The following is a 23,996-nucleotide window of genomic DNA, read 5'->3' on the forward strand; positions in this document are numbered from 1 at the left end:
CAGGGGGGTGGGAACCAGAGCAATAGGTCAGCAGGTGAAATAAATGACTGGGAACCAGTGAATATGGCCAGTAGGACTAAGAGGAAGGGCAGGCAGGGAGAAATTACTGAACACAGTGGGACTGGGGGTCTGAAATGCATTTGTTTCAATGCGAGAAGTATAACAGGCAAGGCAGATGAGCTTAGAGCTTGGATTAGTACTTGGGACTATGATGTTATTGCTATTACAGAGACTTGGTTGAAGGATGGACAGGATTGGCAGATAAACGTTCCAGGATTTAGATGTTTCAGGCAGGATAGAGAGGGATGTAGAAGAGGTGGGGGAGTTGCACTGTTGGTTAAGGTGAATATCACAGCTGTACGACAGGAGGACACCCCGGAGGACTCATGCAGCGAGGCAATATAGGTAGAGCTCTGGAATAGGAAGGGTGCAGTCACAATGTTGGGGGTTTACTATAGGCCTCCCAATTGCCAGCGGGAGATTGAGGAACAGTTATGTAGGCAGATTTTGGAAAGATGTAAAAGCAATAGGGTTGTTGTGGTGGGTGATTTTAACTTTCCCTATATTGACTGGGAATCACTTAGTGCTAGGGGTTTAGATGGTGCAGAATTTGTAAGGTGCATCCAGGAGGGCTTCTTGAGACAATATGTAGATAGTAAAACTAAGGAAGGGGCAATACTGGACCTGGTATTAGGGAATGAACCCGGCCAGGTGGTCGAAGTTTCAGTAGGGGAGCATTTTGGGAAAAGTGACCATAATTCAGTAGGTTTCAAGGTACTGGTGGATAAGGATAACAGGAGTCCTCGGGTTAAGGTGCTTAATTTGGGGAAGGCTAATTATAACAATATTAGGCAGGAACTGAGGAATATAGACTGGAGGCGGATGTTTGAGAGCAAATCAACAACTGACATGTGGGGGGCTTTCAAACGTCAGTTGATAAGAATTCAGGACCGGCATGTTCCTGCTAGGATGAAGGATAAGCATGGCAAGTTTCAGGAACCTTGGATAACGAAGGATATTGTGAGATTAGTCAAAAAGAAAAGGGAAGCATTCGTAAGGGCTAGAAGGCTGGGAACAGATGAAGCCCGTGGAGAATATAAAGAAAGTAGGAAGAAACTTAAGCAAGGAGTCAGGAGGGCTAAAAGGGGTCATGAAAAATCATTGGCAACCAGGATTAAGGAAAATCCCAAGGCCTTTTATACATATGTAAAAAGCAAGAGGGTAGCCAGGGAAAGGGTAGGCCCAATCAGGGACAGAGGTGGGAATCTGTGTGTGGAGCCAGAAGAAATGGGAGAGATACTAAATGAGTACTTCTCATCAATATTCACCAAAGAGAAGGACTTAGCGGTCGATTTGTCTAGGAAAGAGTGTGTAGATAGCCTGGATCATGTTGAGATCAAAAAATTGTGTTAGGCGTCTTGAAGAATATTAAGGTGGATATGTTCCCAAGGCCAGATGGGATCTACCCCAGAGTACTGAGGGAGGCAAGGGAGGAGATTGCTGGGGCCTTGACAGAAATTTTTGTATCCTCACTGGCTACAGGTGAGGTCCCAGAGGACTGTAGGATGGCCAATGTTGTTCCATTGTTTAAGAAGGGTAGCAGGGATAATCCAGGAAATTACAGACCGGTGAGCCTTACGTCAGTGGTAGGGAAATTATTGGAGAAGATTCTTCGTGACAGGATTTACTATCATTTGGAAGCAAATGGGCGTATTAGTGAGAGGCAGCATGGTTTTGTGAAGGGGAGGTTGTGTCTCACTAACTTGATCGAGTTTTTCGAGGAAGTGACAAAGATGATCAACGATGGAAGGGCAGTGGATGTTATCTACATGGATTTCAGTAAGGCCTTTGACAAGGTCCCTGGCAGACTGGTACAGAAGGTAAAGTCGCAAGGGATCAGAGGTGAGCTGACAAGATGGATGCAGAATTGGCTTGGTCATAGAAGACAGAGGGTAGCAGTGGAAGGGTGCTTTTCTGAATGGAGAGCTGTGACAAGTGGTGTTCCGCAGGGATCAGTGCTGGGACCTTTGCTGTTTGTAGTATACGTAAATGATTTGGAGGAAAATGTAACTGGGCTAATTAGTATGTTTGCAGACGACACTAAGGTTGGAGGAGTTGTAGATAGTGACGAGGATTGTCAAAGGATACAACGGGATATAGATCGGTTGGAGACTTGGGCGGAGAAATGGCAGGTGGAGTTTAATCCGGACAAATGCGAGTAATGCATTTTGGAAGGTCTAATACAGGAAGGAATTATACAGTAACTGGCAGAACCCTTAAGTGCATCGATGGGCAGAGGGATCTGGGTGTACAGGTCCACAGGTCGCTGAAAGTGGCAACGCAGGTGGATAAGGTAGTCAGGAAGGCATATGGCATGCTTGCCTTCATCGGCAGGGGTATTGAGTATAAAAGCTGGGAAGTCATGTTGCAGCTGTATAGAACCTTAGTTAGGCCACACTTGGAATATTGCATGCAATTCTGGTCGCCACATTACCAGAAGGATATGGAGGCGTTGGAGAGGGTGCAGAGGAGGTTTACCAGGATGCTGCCTGGTCTGGAGGTTATTATCTATGAGGAGAGGTTGGAGAAACTCGGATTGTTCTCACTAGAGCAACGGAGATTGAGGGGCGACTTGATAGAAGTTTACAAAATTATGAGTGGCATGGACAGAGTAGATAGTCAGAAGCTTTCTCCCAGGGTGGAAGAGTCAATTACTAGGTGACATAGATTTAAGATGAGAGGAGAAAACTTTAGAGGAGATGTGCGGGGCAAGTTTTTTACGCAGAGGGTAGTGAGTGTCTGGAATTCGCTGCCAGAGGAGGTGGTGGAAGCAGGTACGATAGTGGTGTTTAAGAGGCAGCTTGACAAATACATGAATAGGATGGGAATAGAGGGATTTGGACCCCGGAAGTGCAAAATGTTTTAGTTTGACAGGCAATATGATCGGCGCAGGCTAGGAGGGCTGAAGGGCCTGTTCCTGTGCAGTACTTTTCTTTGTTCTTTGTTCTAAATGTTGCCCCTTGCCTGTGCTGATTTACCTAATCTCATCCAGGATAGTAGGAATGCCATTATTGGCCTCTGCATCTCTGTTTTGGGAAAAGGAAAGTTGGCCCAGGTTCCTGTTCTTGGATCATTTGGAAGTGCCCCTATGTGGCCATCACATGGGGACATGAGCTGGCTGAGTCTTGAGGCTGTCTACGGTAGAATTTCCCTACTGCAATGGCGGCCAAAGCTCACTTTAATGAAGTACAAGAGGATGTTCAGCACTTGTGGAGCTCTACATCCATAAGGAGTTAACAGAAAGTGAAGAATGGAGAAAACTGATATAAAAAAAAAATTAAATTCCAGCATGCAGAGACATCTCGGAGACTTTATCTCTTCAGACGGTGTTGCATGTGATCCCCAAGTCCCAGAGGTGGAAAAACACTTCTGTCAACAGCGACTGGTGCCTACTCTTGATTTTAGCACTTATATCACTTACTGATCCGAGAAAAGAGCTTTCAAGGGATGGATGCATTGTGCACTAATAGACTTAAATAGGTTGCATCATGCAGGATGATGTTGGTAGTAAAATTGCTATTATTGTAATTCCACAGTATTTGCAGGACAGAAACAGGCCATTCGGTCCATTTGATTTGTGTTGCTGATTATCCATATGAGCCTCCTTTCAGCCCCTCTTCTTCTAATCCTGTCAGCCTATATCCATTTATACCTTTCTCCCTCACGTGTTTATCTAGTTTCCCTTGAAAGGCACCTATGCTACTTGGCTGAACTACTTTTTGTGGTAGTGTGCTCCATGTTCTAACTACTCTCTGGGCAAAGAGGTTTCTCCTGAATTTCCTTGTTGGATTTATTGGTACGTTTAATACCCTCCCTACATCTCTCCAACTCTCACTTTCTTCCTTTAAAATGCTCCTTAAAACCTACCTCTTTGATCAAACTTTTGGTCATCTGACCTAATATTTCTTTAAATGGCTCGGTGTTGTACTTCATTTTGTAACGCTCCTATCAAGTGCCTTGGGATGTTTCATTACATTAAAGGCGCTATATAAATATAAGTCATTGTTCTTTATGGCCCCTTGTAGCTTTGGTCTCTCTGTAATCAATCATGTAAAAAAGAACAATTAGAATTTTAAAAGTTTAAAACCCAGAGTTTTATAAATTAGGAAGAGAAAGAGACCCAAATTTCTCTTTGAGATGTTTTTCATCTCGCCATTGCATTAAATGAGGAAGGTGGAGCCATGCTTTCTGATTGTGTTTCAACAGTGACCTGTTATACAAGACAATTGCAACAGGTAACTCTCTTCACTGCCTGTGACTGGCTGTAGATTAGGAAGCATGAACAATGCAGCCCAGTGACACTGCCCATTTCGTGTTCTTGGAGCTCTCCGTTAGGCTTTTTAAACGTTTAGAGGAGGAGGCCTGCAGTTGTGGATGACATTTCTAGTTTCCTTTTTTTTAAAAAATGAAAACCACATTTTGCATTTATGTTGTACCTTTTAGCATTTAAATCATTCAGTCTGTTTTAGTAAGCGATGTATGAAGATCAGGACGGTTGTTTAATTTACTCTTTGCATTTAACTAGCTTCAAGTGAAGATTTCTGATTTGAAACTAACTGTGTTAAATGTATGTCTGGATAAGTTAGCACTTGTTGGCCCTAGAAGAGAGATGATTAATGGGAGATCTGGTAGATGTGTTCAGAATTTTGGGGCGTTTTGATAAGGTAAATAGGGAGGACACAGATTTGAGTTAATTGGCAAAAGAACCATGAGAAGAGTTACTGAGTCTCAAGTTATACAGAAGTTCCATCAGAAAGAGGTGAAAGGTTATCAGGGATAGGCATGAATGTGTGGTTGAGGTTACGTTCAGATTGGCCATGATCTTATTGAATGGCGGAGCAGGCTCGAGGGGCTGAGTGGCCTGCTCCTGCTCCTAATTCATGTGTTCCTATGTTCAAAGCTCTTTTGTGTGAGCATCTTTAAGTGTCTTTGTGTTTTAAGGAAATCTCTTTTCCGGTTTCAGTTCAGTTTTTATGAGAAGGTGCATTCTTGTGATATCTTCAGACAGCAATGTGTGGCCAATTTGACAAATGGTAGCATTTGTAGACAGCTTTTATACACATGTAGACAAAGACAACCTGCCATCTTTACACCCACACAGACACTTAGCTACAGACACAAATGCAAACTCAGAGGACAACAGTTGGATTACTGCCAGTGTAAGTCCTCCTAGGCACGAATCATCCCAGATGATTTGTTTCCACCATTCCCCTCCACCCCCACCCACGTCCCTCCAGCTTCAGTTTGAGTTCTGCCATACTTGAGCACTTCAGTGCCCTAAACGCTGATGTTTGTGTCATACAGAAATGACATGCAAGAAACGGCACATTTGCCCATAGTCCTGTCTTAAAGACTTAAAGTCATGAAGACTGGAGCGTCGTGATGACAAACTTCTAACCCCTCCCCCGTCCCTCCTGCCAACATGTAATCATCTAGGGAGACCAAAAAACAGAGAGAAATGGGGCCAAAAGGATGGAAGGGAGCACGCCCTAGAAAATTTCTCTCCAGCTCTTTCATGGAATCAAAATCACTCCAAGAAATCATGTTGGATCTAGAATAACAAGGGAACATTCAAGCACGATATACCTAGCACAAAGGAAGATGGTTGTGGTTGTTGGAGGTCAGTCATCTCAGCTCCAGGACATCTCTGCAGGAGTTCCTCAGGGTAGTGTCCTCGGCCCAACCATCTTCAGCTGTTTCATCAATGACCTTACTTCCATCGTAAAGTGGTGATGTTCACTGGTGATTGCACAATGTTCAGCACCATTTGAAACTCCTCAGCTACTGAAGCAGTCCATGTCCAAATGCAGCAAGACCTGGACAATATCCAGGCTTGGGCTGACAAATGGCAAGTAACATTCGCACCACACAAGTGTCAGGCAATGACCATCTCCAACAAGAGAGAATCTAACCATCACCCCTTGACATTCAATGGCATTACCATCGCTGAATCCCCCACTATCAACGTCCTGGGGGTTACCATTGACCAGAAACTGAAGTGGACTAGCCATATAAATACTGTGGCTACAAGAGCAGGTCAGAGGCCAGGAATCCTGCGACGAATAACTCGCCTCCTGACTCCCTAAAGCCTGTCCACCATCTACAAGGCACAAGTCAGGAGTGTGATGGAATACTCCCCACTTTCCTGGATGAGTGTAGCTGCCACAACACTCAAGAAGCTTGACAAAGCAGCCCGCTTGACTGGTACCACATCCACAAACATTCACTCCCTCCACCACTAACGCACAGTAGCAGCAGTGTGTACCATCTACTTGATGCACTGCAGGAATTCACCAAGGCTCCTTAGATGCACCTGCCAAACCCATGACCACTACCATCTAGAAGGACAAGGGCAGCAGACAAATGGGAACACTACCACCTAGAAGTTTCCCTCCAAGTCACTCACCATCCTGACTTGGAAATATATCGCCGTTCCTTCACTGTTGCTGGGTCAAAATCCTGGAACTCCCTTCCTAAGAGCACTGTGGGTGTACCTACACCACATGGACAGCAGCGGTTTAAGAAGGCAGCTCAACACCACCTTCTCAAGGGCAACTAGGGATGGGCAATAAATGCTGACCCAGCCAGTGACGCCCACATCCCATGAATGAATTAAAAAAAAACATTCTCAGTTTTGTCATGATGATAATTGTGCTACAATACCCAACCAAAAGTTTAAAGTATTTAAAAATGTTCAATTGCTTTGAATGCCAGGAAGCACCTGTACATCAATAAAGCCAAAAAAAAGCCAAAGGTTATCAAACTTTGAAGAAAGTTAGAACTGCTGTGATTTGATGTTTTAGATTCTATGTAACCTTAATTTCATGATTTTTTTTTTTTCCTACCGCACATATATTTTCTGACTACCCTGAAGTAAGATTTGCAGTCGTGACATTATCAGGACCCCAACTTCCTACTGGCTCTGTATCTAATGGAAACTCAAGCCCGGTGACATGCACACAGAGGAAGTAGCTTGTCAGTTTGCAATCTGTGGTGTTTCTGAACAGGAAGCGTTAAAGGTGAAATGGAGTACTGACTGCTCTGCTGATGTAAAGTTGTATAGACCTGACAAATATTGCTTTGCTCCGAAGCAAAGTATATTCTTCCAGCTAAACTTTTCCAGGTAAATAAAAAGAGCCTAGTTTTGTTTGATGTTTTACCTTTGTGTTGTACCCTTGAGAATTTAAACCTTTCTGCCTGTTTTGCCATGCAATATTTGAAGATCAGTTACTAAACTTTACCTGAAGTTGCATTCAACTAGATTTCATTAAAAACTTCCGATTTGAAACTAGTTGTGATAAACGTACACCCAGGGAAGTTAGCATTGCTGGCCTTAGGAGAGAGATGGTGAAAGGGAGATCTATTTGATGTGTTCAGAATTTTGGGAGGGTTTTTGATAGCTTCTCCTTGTTTACTCTATTTCCACTGGTATAAGTAGAGGACACAGATTTGAGTTAACTGGCAAAAGAACTGGATTGGAGAGGCAAATTTATTTTTTGCAATGAGTTGTTATGATCAGGAATGCACTGCCTGAAATGGTGTTGGAAGCAGATTCAATAGGAGCTTTCAAAAGGAAATTGGATAAATGTCTAAAATGAAAATATTCCAGGACTATGAGTAAAAGTTGGGGAGTAGGGCTAACTAGGTAGCTCTCTTGCAAAGAACTGACACGTAGGGAATAATTTTCCCCCCCCGTTGGGGGTGGGGGGTGGAAGCGCAGGAGAGGGTGCGGGTGGGCACGCCTCGGGCGCGTTGCCATTTTGCGTGGGTGGGCCAGTTAAGGTCCGCCCAGCGTGACATCCGCCAGGAAGCTCTATGCACTCCCTGTGCGGGCGGGGGGGGAATTCCCTCAGCCGAGAGTTCGCTCTTTCGCACATGCGCACGAAAGAGCACTCTCACCTCCCTGAGGCTAAATGCTGCCTCAGGGAGATCGGCGCCAAATTTAAAAATGGTGAAGGGGCAAAAATAAAATTCCCATGACATGTCCCCTCATGTGACACTGTCACACGAGTTGGGACATGTCCATCACTTTAAATCATACGTTTATTAAATTTTTAAAAACCCTCATGAAACCTCATCCCGCCCGTGGATGAGGTTTGACGCTTTTTCTGAAGCCCGCCAGGGCTCCCGGCCTGTCCGCCAACCTTAAGGTTGGACGGGCAGGTCCATTAAGTATCTCAATTACTTTTTAAATGGCCTCAGTTGGCCGTTGACAGGTCGGCGGGCGCACAGCGGATTCAGCTGCGCCCCCGTCGACCTGAAAATTGAGATGAGGCGGGGTGATGTCGGGAGTTCTGCCCGACCATCATCCTGTGTCATTTTACGCATCGGCGAGCGGGCCCCGCCCCCTCCTCCTGCTCACCAACCTAAAGATCCTGGCCGTAAGCAGGGCTGAATGGGCCTCCTATGGTTGTATCATTCAAAGCCAACATGTGAAAGATGGTCATTTTTAGCAGATATTTTTACGTTGAATGTTTATACTCTTTAAGGTGAGGGGAGTAATACTTGGGGAGCAAAATAATTTGTCCTGCACTGTCGATGTTAAACATTTCGGTATCTCCTACACAAACGTGCACTAACTTGCACCATTTTGATTTTTTTCACAACTCCAGTCAGTTAGTTACACCCTTGTCCATGGATCAGGAGGCAGGTGCGGGCTCAGGTCCCACAACAGGATTTGAGCAAAGAAAGTGCTGGAAAATCTCAGCGGGTCAGGCAGCATCTATGGAGAGAGAGTCCAATATGACTTCTTCTCCAGTTCCGAAGAGTCATGTCGGACTCTAATGTTATTTCTCTCTCCACAGATGCTGCCAGATCCACTAAGTTTTTCAGCACTTTCCGTGTTTGTTTCAGATCTCGAGCATCCGCAGTACTCTGCTCTTAATTGAGCTCGTAATCTAATTTGATGCTGCAACAGTTTACGTTTATGTGGCGCCTTTTAAATAGAAAGATGTCTCAGGCCACTGCCTTGGTGCGTTATCGCACAAACTTGGACACTAAAGCCACATAAAGAGACATTAGGACAGGCGACCAAGACCTTGGCCACAGAGGTAGGCTTTAAGGAATGGAGGGAAGTGGAGAGGTTTTGAGAGGGAGCTTAGGACCCCGGCAGCTGACGGCATGGCTGCTAATGGTGGGGCGATGGAAGTCAGGGATGTGCAAGAGGTGAGGGAGATCTTGGAGGGTTGTAGGGCTGGAGGAGGTTGCAGATGGGGGAGAACAAGACCATAGAGGGATATGAACACAAGGATGGGAATTTTCAATTTGTGGTGCTGTCGGTCTGAGGCTCATAGAGGCCACCGAAGCAGCCGGAGGAATTTAAATTTAATTAATAAATGCGGAATAAAAAGTTAGCCATGTAGGCCCAAAATCCTGAACGCACCTATTAAATCTCCCTTTCACCATCTCTCTCCTAACATGCTGCAACATTGGAGGTGTCATTCCTCGAACCCCTGTCTGTTTTAGACTTTGAAGATCCTATGACTATTCAAAGAGGAGAAGAGGGTTCTCCAGGTGATCTAGCCAGCATTCTGGCCTCAATCGACGTCACTGGGCGGGTGCAGGAGAAACAAATTAACTGGTTATCCTGCTCATTGCTACTTGTGAAACATTACTAATGCAGAATGATTGTTGTATTTACCAACACACTAGTCACTGTACTGTTGCAGTAATTAATTGTGAAATGCTTTGAGACATTCCAATGGTATGATGGGGTGCTATATAAATGTAAGAAGTTCTATTGTTGCTGTGCCAGCTGCTCTTTATGGTACAATTAATTTTCTATGAGCAATCCTGTCAATTTAATGTCAATCTCTCTTCAGTTTTGGTCAGGTTAGTGCTATTGGCTCAATGCCCCTGGTCATTGGTTTCTGTTTATTTCAAACAGACTATTGCAGCCCAGGGGAACAGATGAGTTTTGCTCTGTGTGCCTGGTTGAAGTTGAACTCTTTGATGAAAAGGCAGTAAGGCTGCCACTTTTCTTTTGTACTGTCAAAAATTGATCAGGGAGGGGTATTCTTGTTACCCACTTGTGGTATGTGCGAGCTGTACCTTTTTGCACACAGCACAAACTTGAATTAGATCTGCTTTTAGATACACAAATATGAAATCGATTAGTTCGCCTTTTAAAAACATTGCAGTGGAGAGCCAGACTCCTGATGTGCGGTTTTCATGTCAAAATTACAGGGATGGTCTTGTAGGAATGGTAAGGTAGCGGTAATGTTACTGGACTGGTAAACCAGAGGCCTGAGGTAGTGGTCCGGAGCTATGAGTTCAAGCCCCACCGAAGCAGCTAGAGGAATTTAAATTTAATTAATAAATGCGAAATAAAAAGTTAACCAACCCAGTTAAGCTGCAACGCAGGACTACATGCTATAGACAGAGCTAAGTGACCCCACAACAAACAGAGATCAGATCAAAGCTCTGCAGACAGGCCACACACAGTGTCCAATGGTGATGGACAACTGAAAGACTGAAGGGAGGATACGGCTCCACATCCTTAAATGATGGGGGGCGGGACCCCAGCACTTCAGTGCAAAAAGCATGTCATTCTCAACCACCTTAAGCCAGAAGTGGATGATCTATCTTGGCCTCCTCTTGAGAAACCCAGCATCACAGATGCCAACCTATAGCCAATTCGATTCACTCCATGTGATATCAAGAAATGGCTAAGAGTGCTGGATACTGCAAAGGCTATGGGCCCTGATGATATTTCGGCAATAGTACTGAAGAGTTGTGCTCCAGAACTAGCCAAGCTGCTCCAGTACAGCTACAACACTGACATCTACCTGACAAAGTGAAAAATTAACCAAGTGTGTCCTGCCCATAAAGAACAGGACAAATCTAATCTGGCCAATTACTGCCTCATCATTCTACTCTCAATCATCGGATAAGTGATGGGAGGTATCCTTGACAGTGCTATCAATTGATAATTATTCAGCATAACCGGCCTATAGATGCTTAATTTGGCTTCGACTCAGACCACTTGGCTCCGGTCCTTATTACAGCCTTAGTCTAAACAAGGACGACAGTGCTGAATTCCAGAGGTGAAGTAAGAGTGACTGCCTTTGACATCAAGGCAGCATTTGAGTGTGGCATCAAGGAGTCCTAGCAAAAGTGAAATCAGTAGGAATCAAGGGAAAAACTCTCCACTGGCTGGAATCATACCTCATACAAAGGAAGATGATTCTGGTTGTTGGAGGCCAATCATCTCAGCCCCAGGACACTACTGCAGGTTCCTCGGGGTAGTATCCTAAGCCTAACCATCTTCAGTTGCTTGCAATGACCTTTCTTCCATTATAAGGTCAGATGTGGGGATATTCGCTGATGATTGTACAGTATCTAATACGAATACTCAGCTGATAAGTGGCAAGTAATAGTAACACCACACAAGTGCCAGACAATAAGCATCTCCAACAAGAGAAAATCTAACTATCTCCCTTTGACATTCAAAGATATTACCATTGCTGAATCCCCCAATACCCATGGGGTGACCATTGACCAGAGACATAACTGGACCAACCATATATATACTGTGGCTACAAGGGCAGGTCAGAGGCTGGGGATTCCGCAGAGAGTAACTCGCCTCCTGACTCCCTAAAGTCGTCCACCATCTAGAAGGCACAAGTCAGGAGTGTGATGGAATACTTTCACTTGCCTGGATGAGTGCAGCTCCAACAATACTCAAGAAGTGCAACATGACCCAGAACAAACCAGTCCGCTTGATCGGAACCCACCACCTTAAACATTTACTCACTCCACCGGTGGCCAGTGGCAGCAGTGCGTACCATCCTCAAGATGCAGCAACTGACCAAGGCTCCTTCAACAGCACCTTCCAAACTTGTGACCTCCACCACCTAGAAGGGCAAGGGCAGCTGATGCAAGGGAGCACCATCACCTGCGGGTCTGCTCCAAGTTACTCTGAATCGTGATTTGGAATTATATTGCCATTCCTTCACTGTTGCTCAGTCAAAATCCTGGAACTTCCTCCCTTAACTGTAGGCACAGTCTTTGTCATAGCCACTAACTATAATAATGCAAACCACAGCTTTACAGCCCTTTGTCTTAAAGGAAACACTTCTCATGCGGTATCCTGCTTTGCATTCAATCTTATTTATGTATCTTCATTATAGACCCCCTCATCCACTCGAAGCATTCTGTTTCTTTCTACCCTCCCCCATCCATCCGAAATTTAAACACCTCTAACCAAAGCCCCATTCTAAAGGACAGTATTATGACCGACTCGTATCTTAAATACCCTTTAGTTAAGTGTGAGCTCCTAGTCTATGTTTGCGTGACTTAAATTCAATTTATTCAAGTGCAATCATTTCAGCCAGCACATGGGTTTTTACCTCTTGCTGGTCAAAAGTTTCATTTTGCTCTGATGACTGTTGTCAACTTTGTGTCACTGGGGTCCTGACCTGAGCTTCCAACCACACAATCGAGCCATGATTAGACCTCAGAAATATCATTTGACTCTGCCCCTGCCTCAGCTCATCTGCTGAAACCCTCTTCCATGCTTTTGTGACCTCTAGGCTTATCGGTCTGACGCATGCTGGCTGGCTTCCCATCTTTCACCCTCCCTAAGCTTGAGGTCATCCAAAACTTCGCCTGTGTCCTAACTCGAGCCAAGCCCCATTCACTCTTTAGGTCCATGCTCACAGACCTATGTTGGCTCCCGGTTAGGCAACACCTTTATTTTAAACAAAAACGAAAATTGCTGGAAAAACTCAGCGTGTCTGACAGCATCTGTGGAGAGGAAGACAGAGTTAACGTTTTGAGTCCGCATGACTGATGAAGAGTCATTCAGACTCGAAACATAAACTCTGTATTCCTCTCCACAGATGCTGTCAGACCTGCTGAGTTTTTCCAGCAATTTTCGTTTTTGTTTCAGATTTCCAGCATCCGCAGTATTTTGCTTTTACCTTTATTTTAAAATTGTTACCCTTGTTTTCAAACCCCTCATGGGCTCACCTCTGGCTATTTTTGTAACATCCTCCTGTCATACAACCCTCCAAGTTAGCTGCACTCTAATTCTTGCCTTTTGAGCATCCCTCATTTTTATTGCTCCACCATAGGGACCTGAGGCATGGCCACCAAGCCTCTAAGCTCTGGAATTCCCTACCTAATCCTCTATGTCTCTCTATCTCTCTTTCCTTAAGACGCACCTTAAAACCTACTTCTTTGTCCAAGCTTTTGATAATCTTCCCTGATAATTCCTTGTGTGGCTCTGTGTCAAATTTTATTTGATAACATTCCTGTGAAGCACCCTGGAACATTTTAATACATTAAAGGTGCTATATAAATTCAAGTTATTTTTTTATTATAATTAGACTGTTTAAGCACAAAGCAAAATGTTACATTTATACCCAACAAACAAATCATTTTTGGGTTATCTAAATCGCACCTGCCATATCTTTCTCATATTTGGGGGATTTGCCTTTGTGATTTTGTCCTTCCATGAGATGCCCAGAATGTATCATAAACAGTGAAGGTGAAAGTCTTTTGAGCTCAAATACACACTCGTAAAACAAAGTCCTGAGAACACACAGGCTCCCAAGTATGTTGGCATTCATCAAGCAGAGGCGACTTCACTGGCTCAGACGTATTCGCAGGATGGAAGACAGACATATACCGAAGGATTTTCTATGTGGCGAGGTAGCCAGAGCCAGAAGATCAGTAGGATGCCCAAAGACCTGCTTCAAGGATGGTTGCATGCGTGACATGAAGGCCCTGAACATCGATTTTCACACCGGGGAGGCACTAGCCAACGACAGAGGGAAATGGCGACATCACCTGTCAGCTTGCGTGCGTCACCATGACCATCAGTGGCTACAGCAGCTTGGCAACAGGCGCCAACTCTGAAAACAACAACCCATGACAATGCCTGACAACCAATATGTGGCAGAACCTGCCCCTCACGGATTGGTCTCTTCAGCCATCAGTAGAAGTGCACCATATGAAGCTACCCCATCCCCAACGGATTTGATTTGCTGCAAGTCTATCATCTATCTTAGGCAGAAGGATGCCAGCAATAACTTTCTTGCCATATCCATCAATCCTTTTTCTCCAGAAATATTAAGGTGCTTCTCAACCCCATTTTGGTGGTTTTCGTTGGAATGTGAACTTGATTTTTCTTTGAGTGGAAAATTCCATTGATAGCTTAATTGCTCTGAATTTTCTCTTTTTCTTTATGCATGAACCTTTTAACTTGGTGAACAATTTGCCTGCAACAGTTTTATCAGTATTGATTAATGATATGTTGGCTCCTGCTTTAAGTTCACACACAATGAGTTGCTAATCTCAATCATGCTATCAGCTCTGGTCTCATACACGTCCTTGATGGCAGCTTGTCTGTCTGCCCTCCCGGCAGCGGGTGGGTAGCAGGGTGCCAGAGAGAGCTAAATATGGAGAAGAACCAAAAACTAAAAGGGAAGCAAATATTTTAGAAACATCGGAAAAAAAGCATCTGTGTAGCATCTTTCACAGCCTCATGAGGTCTCAAAGCACTTTACAACCACGCTCCATTTTCTCTCTCTTTACCAAAGTGCTTGTTTGCTATGTTTTCGGGTTTATTGAAGGGTAGCACTCAAGATTTAACCTGCCCTTGATAAATGTATATTAAATACCTCCTGCAGCATTGCTATCCAGCAAAAGCGGGAAGCACAAATTTACAATTATTACACAGGCCTTCAGATTTTACCACTACCTTTACAGCTTTTTCTTTAGCTGTACACGGAGAGAACAAACTGGTTTGGACTTTACGCTGTACGGTGGTTAAACTTGCATTTGGCCGTAGACTTCCTATGGACGTTTGCAGGGCAAGTTCCTGTCAGCCAGCCAGCCAAGAAGTGCAGCACCCGTTACAGGGCCATCTGGAAGTTGTGTGAACGGGGCAAGCAACTGTGTCAAAGGAAAGGGAGACTTGGGGGAGAATTTTCCCAGAGAGTTGGAGGCAACCTTGGAGGCGGGCAGGCTGGCAAATGCGTGGCAGAGGATAGCGTGCCAGTTGTCCGACACGTTGCTTCTACCTCGTCATTTTTCCAGAGGCGGCCTCAAGGCGATAACTGTTTCCTGCCTGGGAATGGCGGGAATTCAGTCAACCAAGTTAAGGAGCTAAGTAGCGGCGCTAACTGAAGTAGCTTGGCATTCAACTCTTTTCTTCTCTGCCGATGCTGCCGGACCTGCTGAGTTTTTCCAGGTAATTCTGTTCTTAGCTTGGCATTTTGTCCGGCACTGTGCAGCAAGTAAAAGTAGGTGGCCGTACAGCAGGGGTGGGGAGGGGGGGTGGGGGGGAGGGTGGGCGGTGGGGAGGGGGCGTGGGGGGGACGGTGGGGGGAGGGTGGGCGGTGGGGGGAGGGTGGGGGGAGGGTGGGCTGTGGAGGCTGAGTCACAGATGGGCATATTTAAACGATGCCAGCAGAAAATGGCAAGGCTGCTTTTTTCCCAAAAATGTCTTTTAATCATAAAATTTGCAAATGTACGTTTTATGTCATGCCAAATTTAAGTTGTTATGTAAAGTGCAATGCAGATCAGTTTACCTCAATACAATGCACAACGAACTACACTTACCAGTACAAGTTATATTTACAATGTTCACTTACTTTTCACGTGAACCATTCTCTGGTGCAAACAGCCCGAGGGGGTTTCATGCTGTTTCAAGACCCACATATACTATAATAAAAAGAGAAAATTCTGAAGAACCTGAGCAGATCAGGCAGTACCTGTGGAGAGAGAAACAGCGTTCGGGTTTTGAATCCGTATGACTCTTCTTCAGAGCTGAAGAGAGGTGGAAATGTGATGGATTTTATACTGTTTAAGAGGGGAGGCGGAGCAAAATGAGAGGTCGGATAGGTGACAGCTAAGGAGAGATGGACAAAGATGTCACGGACACAAGATAAAGGGAGCGTGGGGTGGGGGTGATGTTTGGGGGGAAAGAAACTGGATGAAAAAAGGGGTAAAGATGGAGGGGAGAGTTCATGGTCTGAAGTTGTTGACCTCAATGTCAAGTCTGGAAGGTTGGAAAGTGCCTGATTGGAGGATGAGAAGCTGTTCCTTCAGTTTGCGTTGGGCTTCGCTGAAAGCTCTCATACCCACATGTCCGTCCTTGGCCTGCTGCAAAGTTCCTCCCACAAGGCCATCTGTCACTTGTTCTTGTGTTTTGCTTTCACAGCGCGCTGACCTTTGTTCAGCTATTAACACATTCTGCTATCTGACCTTTATGCCACTATCACCACCATCTTTAGTCTTTAACACTGTCATTAACACTCCCTTTGTCATTGTGTCCGTGACATCTTTCCTAAATCTCTCCTGAGCTCCCACCTCCTGACCTCCTGCTTTGCTCCACACCTCTTAAACAGTATAAAATCCAATCCATCAGCCCTGAAAAAGAGTCATACGGACTTGAACTGTTAACTGTTTCTCTCTCCACCGATGCTGTCAGACCTGCTGAGCTTTTCCAGAATTTTTTTTTTTCTGTTTTCATTTCAGATTTCCAGCGTCAGCAGTATTTTGCTTTTATCCTCGTATGCTATTGCGGGAGGGTCTTGGACAGTGGTCTTTCGCCATTGAGCCTTTGCAGTGGCTGAAGCTTTAGTGTATCCCTGAGCCCTGCAGCTTGGAATGTGCCAGTCCGCAACACTCGATTGTGGAAAGCTCTTTGCACTGGAAGACCAGCAGGTTTTGGGCAGACCAAAGAGCGTCTTTCACCAAGTTGACGATCCTCCTGAAGCAGTTGATGTTTTTCCTGGAATGCGTCCCTGGGAACAGCCCATGGAGTGCAAAGTCCTGCTGCTTGGGATGAACCTCGACAAAAAATCACTATATCGCTTTCCTGACGTGCTTTGCAAAGGCACATTCCAGAAGGAGGCTGACGACTATCTCTTCCCACCTCACAGCCTTGTCACTGAGCGTGGGATTCCTGGTGACAATTGCCACGGATCTCATCTGCCCCCCCCCCTCATCCTGTTGGAGGCAGCAGGTGCTTCTCTGCCGGTCCTGCTGCTTGGGTCTCCAGTGATGCTCCCACTAGTCACACAGTGATTGCTGTCAGCCTCCCTTACTGTGGGCTACACTGTCCCGAGCTCCCACCTCCAGAATCCACCCACCCTCCATAACGGGGTGAATGCTTAGGCAACCTGCTAATTGGCCGCCTCCCGTAAAATTCAGCCAGCAGGTACGCCCCGCTATCAAGTTGGATCAGAACCCGGAAGTGGGGCCGACATCGGTTCCCCAGTGCTTGTTGAAAAATCCAGCCTGTATGATTTACACAGTGCCTTTCACAATCCCAGGACATCCCCGCATGCTTTTCAACCAATTAAGTGCTTTTGAAGTGTAATCAGTGTTTGTAGGAAACAATGCACGCACACAGCAAAAGCTCACACAAACAGCAGATGTGATAAATGACCAGATAATTTGATCTCTCAATTAACACCACAAATATCGGCAGGGCACCAGGTGTAACTCGCCCGCTCTTCTTTGAAATACTGGTGGGGTCTTTTATGTTCGCTTGACAGAGCAGAAAGATACTAATTTAAAGTATCATTCTGAAAGATGGGCCCCCTGAAAGTGTAGCACTCCCTCAGTACTGCACTGGAATGTGAGCTAGAGTTTTGTGCTCAAATCTCTAGTGGGACTTAAACCCACACCCTTCTGACTCAGAGAGGCAAGAGTGCTACCACAGCTGACACTGAGCAGAGTTATTTTTCAGCATAACCTGCCACATGTATTGTCTAATTTCATAGAAATCCACCCTACTTTTAGTTTATATACATTTTTGACTCATATTTTGAATTGTGTGTACTTTGGGCTCATAAAGTGAATGCTATGCTCTTTTAAGGGAGCTGAACGCATTTAACAACTCCATTCTGGGCACAAGTAATCTTAAGCGAGGTCTCTCTTTGGCTTTACTGTTGACTTGTTTACCAACTGTTCAGGCCGTGTTATTGAGCTGTGAAAATGATCTGCGAGACACAGGAAGATCTGGTATCACAGTGTGAAACAAGCACTGAATGTGTATGTGCGTCATATATCAAGTGAACATCACAAAGAGGTTGCTGGCAAAATGTGAGGTATCTTATTGGTAAGTACACAATGACTGTGTGTTGAGTCAGCAGGGCTGCAAGTATTGGCTGATGCAATCAATGAGAAGTGAGTGCTCACCATAGGCGCTAATGTTGTAATAAACGCAGAAAATGCTGGAAAAATACACAGCAGGCCTGACGGCATCTGTGGAGAGAGAAACAGAGTTAACGTTTCGAGTCCATATGACTCTTCAGAGCTGCTCTGAAGAAGAGTCATGCGGGCTCAAAACTTAACTCTGTTCCTCTCTCCACAGATGCTGTCAGACCTGCTGAGTTTTTCCAGCATTTTCTGTTTTTACTTCAGATTTCCAGCATCTGCAGTATTTTGCTTTTACCTTGCGGAGCAGTTGTTGTGTGTCCTACATGACGACAGTAACTGCACTTCGAAAATGCTTCATTGCTGGAAAGCACTTTGGGAGGTCTGAGGTTATAGAAGGCGCTAATGAAACAAGTTCTTTCTTATCCCCAACTTTAACACAATGCTGACTTTTGGATTGTGTCAGGCCCTGAAGTTACAGCTTCCCGTTCCCATCGCGCCATTCCTCTTCTTTCACCTGCCAACTGATCTTTTGCCACCAAGCTTTCCAGACGACAGTAATCTTCACATACTGTGTCATTGTTTCCTTCAGAACCATCCTCGTCACTGCTTTCTCAAGCTTCTCATTTAGCAAGATGGACAAGAAGAGTGATTTCAGCAAACACCAGCTCCACAATTGATACAACACCTCCTTAATTCAGGACTGTTGATCCAGTTTTCCTCCTCACAATGCATTCAGACACAAATAACACTCAAGTATTCGACTTAACCGGTCAACAGAATATTTTTGCCATTAACCTGAACATCGGTTTTACATTTGGATTTGGTTGCTTTGGAAAGCACCTCCAATATAAACTACATGAACGGCACGACACTAGGAAGTTCTGAGGAACAAAGGGACCTTGGCTTGTGTGTCCTTAGATCTCTGAAAGCGGAGGTGCATGTTAAGTGGGGTGGTGAAAAAGGCATATGGGACACTTGCCTTTATCAATCGAGGCATAGATTACAAAAGTAGGGAGGTCATGTTGGAGTTGTATAGAACCTTGGTGAGGCCACAGCTGGAGTACTGTGTGCAGTTCTGGTCGCCACATTATAGGGAGGATGTGATTGCACTGGAGGGGGTGCAGAGGAGATTCACCAGGATGTTGCCTGGGATGAAACATTTAAGTTATGAAGAGAGGTTGGACAGGCTTGGGTTGTTTTTGTTGGAGCAGAGAAGACTGAGGTGAAGACCTGATCGAGGTGTACAAGATTATAAGGGGCATGGACAGGGTGGATAGGGAGCAGCTGTTCCCCTTAGTTGAAGGGTCAGTCACAAGGGGACATAAGTTCAAGCTGAGGGGCAGGAGGCTTAGGGGGAATGTGAGGAAAAACTTTTTTACCCAGAGGGTGGTGATGGTCTGGCATGTGCTGCCTGGGAGGGTGGTGGAGGCGGGTTGCCTCACATCCTTTAAAAAGTACCTGGATGAACACTTGGCACGTCATAACATTCAAGGCAATGGGCCAAGTGCTGGTAAATGGGATTAGATAGGTAGGTAGGTCAGATGTTTCGCATGCAGACTCGATGGGCTGAAGGGCCTCTTCTGCACTGTGTGATTCTGTGATACATCAGGAGTTCTAGCCAATCAGAAGCTGTTATGTGCAGTTATTTAAAGATTTTACATTTGTCCAGATTTCTGGGCAGTAATTTATTAACTAATTGAGGTGATTAAAGGTGTTGTTAGGGTTAAAAAAGGCTTACATTTGTATAGCACCTTTTACAACCATGGGAAGTCCCAAGAGCTTTGCAGCCAGTTAAGTTGTTTTGAAGTGTAGTCACTGAAACACAGCAGCCAATTTGCATACAAGCTGGAGATCCCACAAATAGTAATGTGATAACCAGGGGATCTGTTTTTATGATGTTGATTGAGGGATAAATATTTGCCAGGTCACGGGTGGGGCAGGGGGTGGGGGGTGGGGGTGGGGCAGGGGGTGGGGGGTGGGGCAGGGGGTGGGGGGTGGGGGGTGGGGGGTGGGGTGGGGGAGGGGGTGGGGGTGGGGGTAGGGGTGGGGGGTGGGGGTGGGGGTAGGGGGTGGGGGTAGGGGTGGGGGTAGGGGTGGGGGTAGGGGTGGGGGGAGGGGTGGGGGGAGCTCCCCTGCTCTTCAAATAGTGCCGTGGGAGCTTTTACATTCACCTGGGAGGGCAGTTAGGGCCTCTGTTTCATGTCTCACCTGAAGGACAAGATCTCTGACTGCCCCTGTACTGCACTGGAGTGTCAGCCTGGATTTTCGAGCTCAAGTTGTGGGCCGGGACTTGAACCCACAAGCTTCTGACTCGGAGGCAAAGTGCTGCCAGCTGAACCATGGCTGACACAGGTGACATAGATAGAGAGAAACTATTTTTTCTGATCGGAGAGTCCAGAACGAGGTGGAGGGTTGGAGGTTGTGGTGGGTGGGAGGGGTGGGGTAGTGTGGTGGTGGTGGTGGGTGGGGGAAAGTGGGGGTGGTGGGTGGGGGAGAGTGGTGGTGGGGGGGTGGGGGAGAGTCGGGGTGGTGGGTGGGAAAGTGTGGTGGTGGGGGAGTGGGGGAGATTCGGGGTTGGGGGGTTGGGGGAGAGTGGTGGTGGGGAGGTGGGGGAGAGTGTTGGGGGTTGGTGGTGGTGGTGGGGGAGAGTCGGGTTGGTGGGTGGGGGAGAGTCAGGGTGGTGCGTGGGCGTAGTTGTGGGGGGGGAAGTGGTAGTGAGGTGGAGGGGGAGCGGTGGGGATTGGTGGTGGCGGGGGAAGGGGATTGGTGGTGGTGGGGGAGGAGGAGGGTGGTAGTGGGCGTTTGCGTAACCTTAAAATTAGAGATAAGCCGTTCGGGGGTGGTGTCAGAAAACAGTTTTTCACACAAAGGGTTGTGGAAATCTAGAATTTGTTGCCCCTGCCCCGAATAGCTGTTTGAGGCTCGGTCATCTGAAAATTTCAGAATTTAGAAAAGTTAGTAAGGATTACGGAACCAAGTCAGGTAGACAGGTCTCATAGATAGATTTTCCATGATCTCAGTAAATGGCGGAAGAAGCTTAAGAGGCTGGGTGGACTACTCCTGTTCCAATGGTCTTAATCAACAATAATATAGTCAATTCTCTTGTATAACAGGCTAGTAACTGCCTTATTCTGCAGTCAAACCAATTGTACCTCGCAGAGGGAAACTGTACTTCCCCTTGTGCTGCTGAAATGGGCAATACAAAAGTATATGTTGTTGAGTTTGCTCTTGGCACCGTGACATGGTGGGGGGTTCAGTACAGACACTGCATTGTCAGCATGAGGCAGGAGTCACCGGAGGGTGAGACTGTCGGGCACAGGAAGAGGTGCCGATGTTTGTCGGGGGAAGGGATTAACGTTTCCTCCCTGCCGTGGAACTGGCGATGGCTAGGTTCCTCAAGAACAGTTCGGATGTGTATGTTGAGGTGTTTTGACCTACAGAAAATAGATACCATGTAATGTAAAATAAATTCCATCATGTTGTCAGTCTGGCTGAAATGCAGAGAGATGGAAGAAGAATCCATTTCCACATAAAGGGTAATTGTAATAAAATGAGTGTTAACATTAAGTGATGAAACAGCTCAAAAGATGTTATTCTTTCAGATCTCACAGAATATAAATTAAACTTGGGCATTAGTGCTTCTTCTAAAAATTTGATGAGGACAGCTGGTTGGGTCGTCTTTTATTATTTTTTTAAGGAGGATTACTTTCCACTCATTCAGCATAGCGAATTGTTAACTCTCAGTTATACATTCCCCTACAATTTCTCATCTTACCACCCACACTCACACCCACGCCCACTCCCGCTCGCACTTCTCTGCAAGGTGCTGTCTCCACGTAATAACACCAGAAACGTTGGAAACGCTCAGCAGGTCGGGCAGCGTCTGTGGAGAGAATCAACGTTTCAAGTCAGTGACCTTTCCCTCACGAGCGCGAGTTCTGATCTGAAACGTTGGGCGGAATCGTCCGGTCCCATTGGCGTCAGGTGTCATGGTGGCCGGTGGGGGTGGGGAGGGGTGTGCGACAATATGGCAAGAAGGCCGAAACTTTACTTGATGCCGTCGTGAAGCCAGTTTGTGATCGTCCGCTCCACCCGTCAATGGCCCCCTTTCTCGCTGCCCCACGCTGGGAGCCTAATTTCAAAAATTTAGCATCTCATTAAGCCCTGCTCGCTGGAATCGTCCCCCCCCCCCCACCCCCACCTCAAATTTCGGGGTGTCTTCAGAACGCTGCGCTTCACGGCCGCCTTTAAAAGGCGTGCACCTGGCCACCTGAACTTTGGGGGCAGCTCGGAGGTGAGTGCACACACAACCCTGCGCAGCGCTCGCGAGCGTCGCCCTGTAAGACGTCAAGGAAGAGGCGCTGTACTTTTTGGGGGGGCACAGGTGAGTCGCTTTTTCCCGGCTGGCTTTCAGTGCGGTGCCAGGGCAAGGGCTCCAGGGCGGGTCAGGCCGGGAGGCAAGGCAGCACAGGCTGAGGGAAGTACACAAACACATGCCTGAGGGGGTGGGGGAGGGTGAGGGAAGCAGCCACGCACTTGGAAAAACTTGTCAAAAATGAGCATTTGTCTGCAGCTGAGACCATTCAGCTGCAGCTCCATTGACAGGCTTGGAGTTGGGCCTCAGAAGCTTTTCTGCCCATTCGAGCGACGCAAAAGCATGAAAGTGCCACCCAATGCTCCAGAGCTTTTAACCCCTCGGGCACAGATTGCAAATTAATGTGTGTTTTAGGGAGCAGTGCCATGGATGGAATGAGCACACGATCCACAGGGCAGATGAAGGTGTGTGTGTGAGAGTGAATGGTGATGCCCCTTGAATTGGCAGTGAGTGAGATCCCTGTGGATGTGTGATGGGTTTGTGAGTGTGCGAGTTGAGAGTGATGAGAAGTATCGCTTAGCCTGGTGAAATGGATGAGATCATTCGTCCTCTTTCGGCACTGGGTGGCTGTCCTCTTTTGCAGGGTGTTGGCGCTGACCACCACTGCCACCGCCTCCCAAGCTGGATTGGTGACCTTGCTTGCTGGTCTTTGCCCAGAGCGGTGATAGAGGATTTGACAGTGGGCCCCCCACTGCGTCCAGTCGGCGCTCGAGGAAGGTTTTTGCCGTATTTGCGTGTTTCCTCCCTTTGTCAGCCATGACTTTCCAGCAGCTTTCGATCCCTTAGAGAGCGCTCGCTCTGTGCAGGGGCGGGGGGGCCCTTTAAATATGGCGCCCGGATTATTGAAGGCTTGACGTGTCAGCAGGGCGGGTGAACCAGAGGCCGCCCTGCCAGTGATCCGGCGTGTTCCCTGTGAATGCATTATTAATGAGGCAGGACATGCCAAGAATGGGGCGATACGGCATGAAAACCCACCATTGTGGCCGGAGGGTAAAATGACTCTTTTCATGCCTGCTACTGCACTTAATGCAAATCTGGTACGTTTTTCTTTATTTATTCACGGGATGTGGGCATTGCTGGCTTGGCCAGCACTTAATTGCCCTTGCTGAGAGGGCATTTAAGAGTCAACCATTTTGCAGTGGGTCTGGAGTCACACATAGGCCAGATCAGGTAAGGACAGCAGATTTCCTTCCCTGAAAGGGCATTAGTGAACTAGGTGGGTTTTCACAACAATCCGCATTAGACTTTTAATTCCAGATTTTTTTATTGGAACCAAATTTCACCATTTGCTATGGTGGGATTGGAACCCAGGTCCCCAGGGTATTATCAGTGCATTGACAATACCACTACTCCACCACCTCCCCCCCAAACTTAACTGCCTGTTAAGTCTGTTTCTCTCCCCACAGTTGCTGCCTCACCCGCTGGGCATTTCCAGTATTTT

At 46.4% G+C, this 23,996-nt stretch overlaps 1 protein-coding gene across 4 annotated transcripts in view; it reads left to right on the forward strand.

Annotated features, from left to right (window-relative positions):
* ppp1r16b (protein phosphatase 1, regulatory subunit 16B) overlaps positions 1-23,996 on the forward strand; it is a 163,498-nt gene that overhangs the window by 20,472 nt on the left and 119,030 nt on the right. For 2 of the 4 annotated variants that reach the window (XM_078554960.1, XM_078554961.1), the window contains exon 2: positions 6,935-7,183. The exons of 1 other annotated variant lie outside the window; for it this stretch is intronic. The gene's annotated coding sequence lies outside the window, so the exon portion shown is untranslated. Of the gene's footprint in view, positions 1-3,837; positions 3,857-6,934; positions 7,184-23,996 lie in introns of those variants that run through there. One more of the 4 variants, XM_078554963.1, reaches the window with a different exon arrangement.

This window comes from Cetorhinus maximus, chromosome 13 (assembly GCF_964194155.1).
Source record: "Cetorhinus maximus chromosome 13, sCetMax3.hap1.1, whole genome shotgun sequence".
Lineage (NCBI taxonomy): Eukaryota > Metazoa > Chordata > Chondrichthyes > Lamniformes > Cetorhinidae > Cetorhinus > Cetorhinus maximus.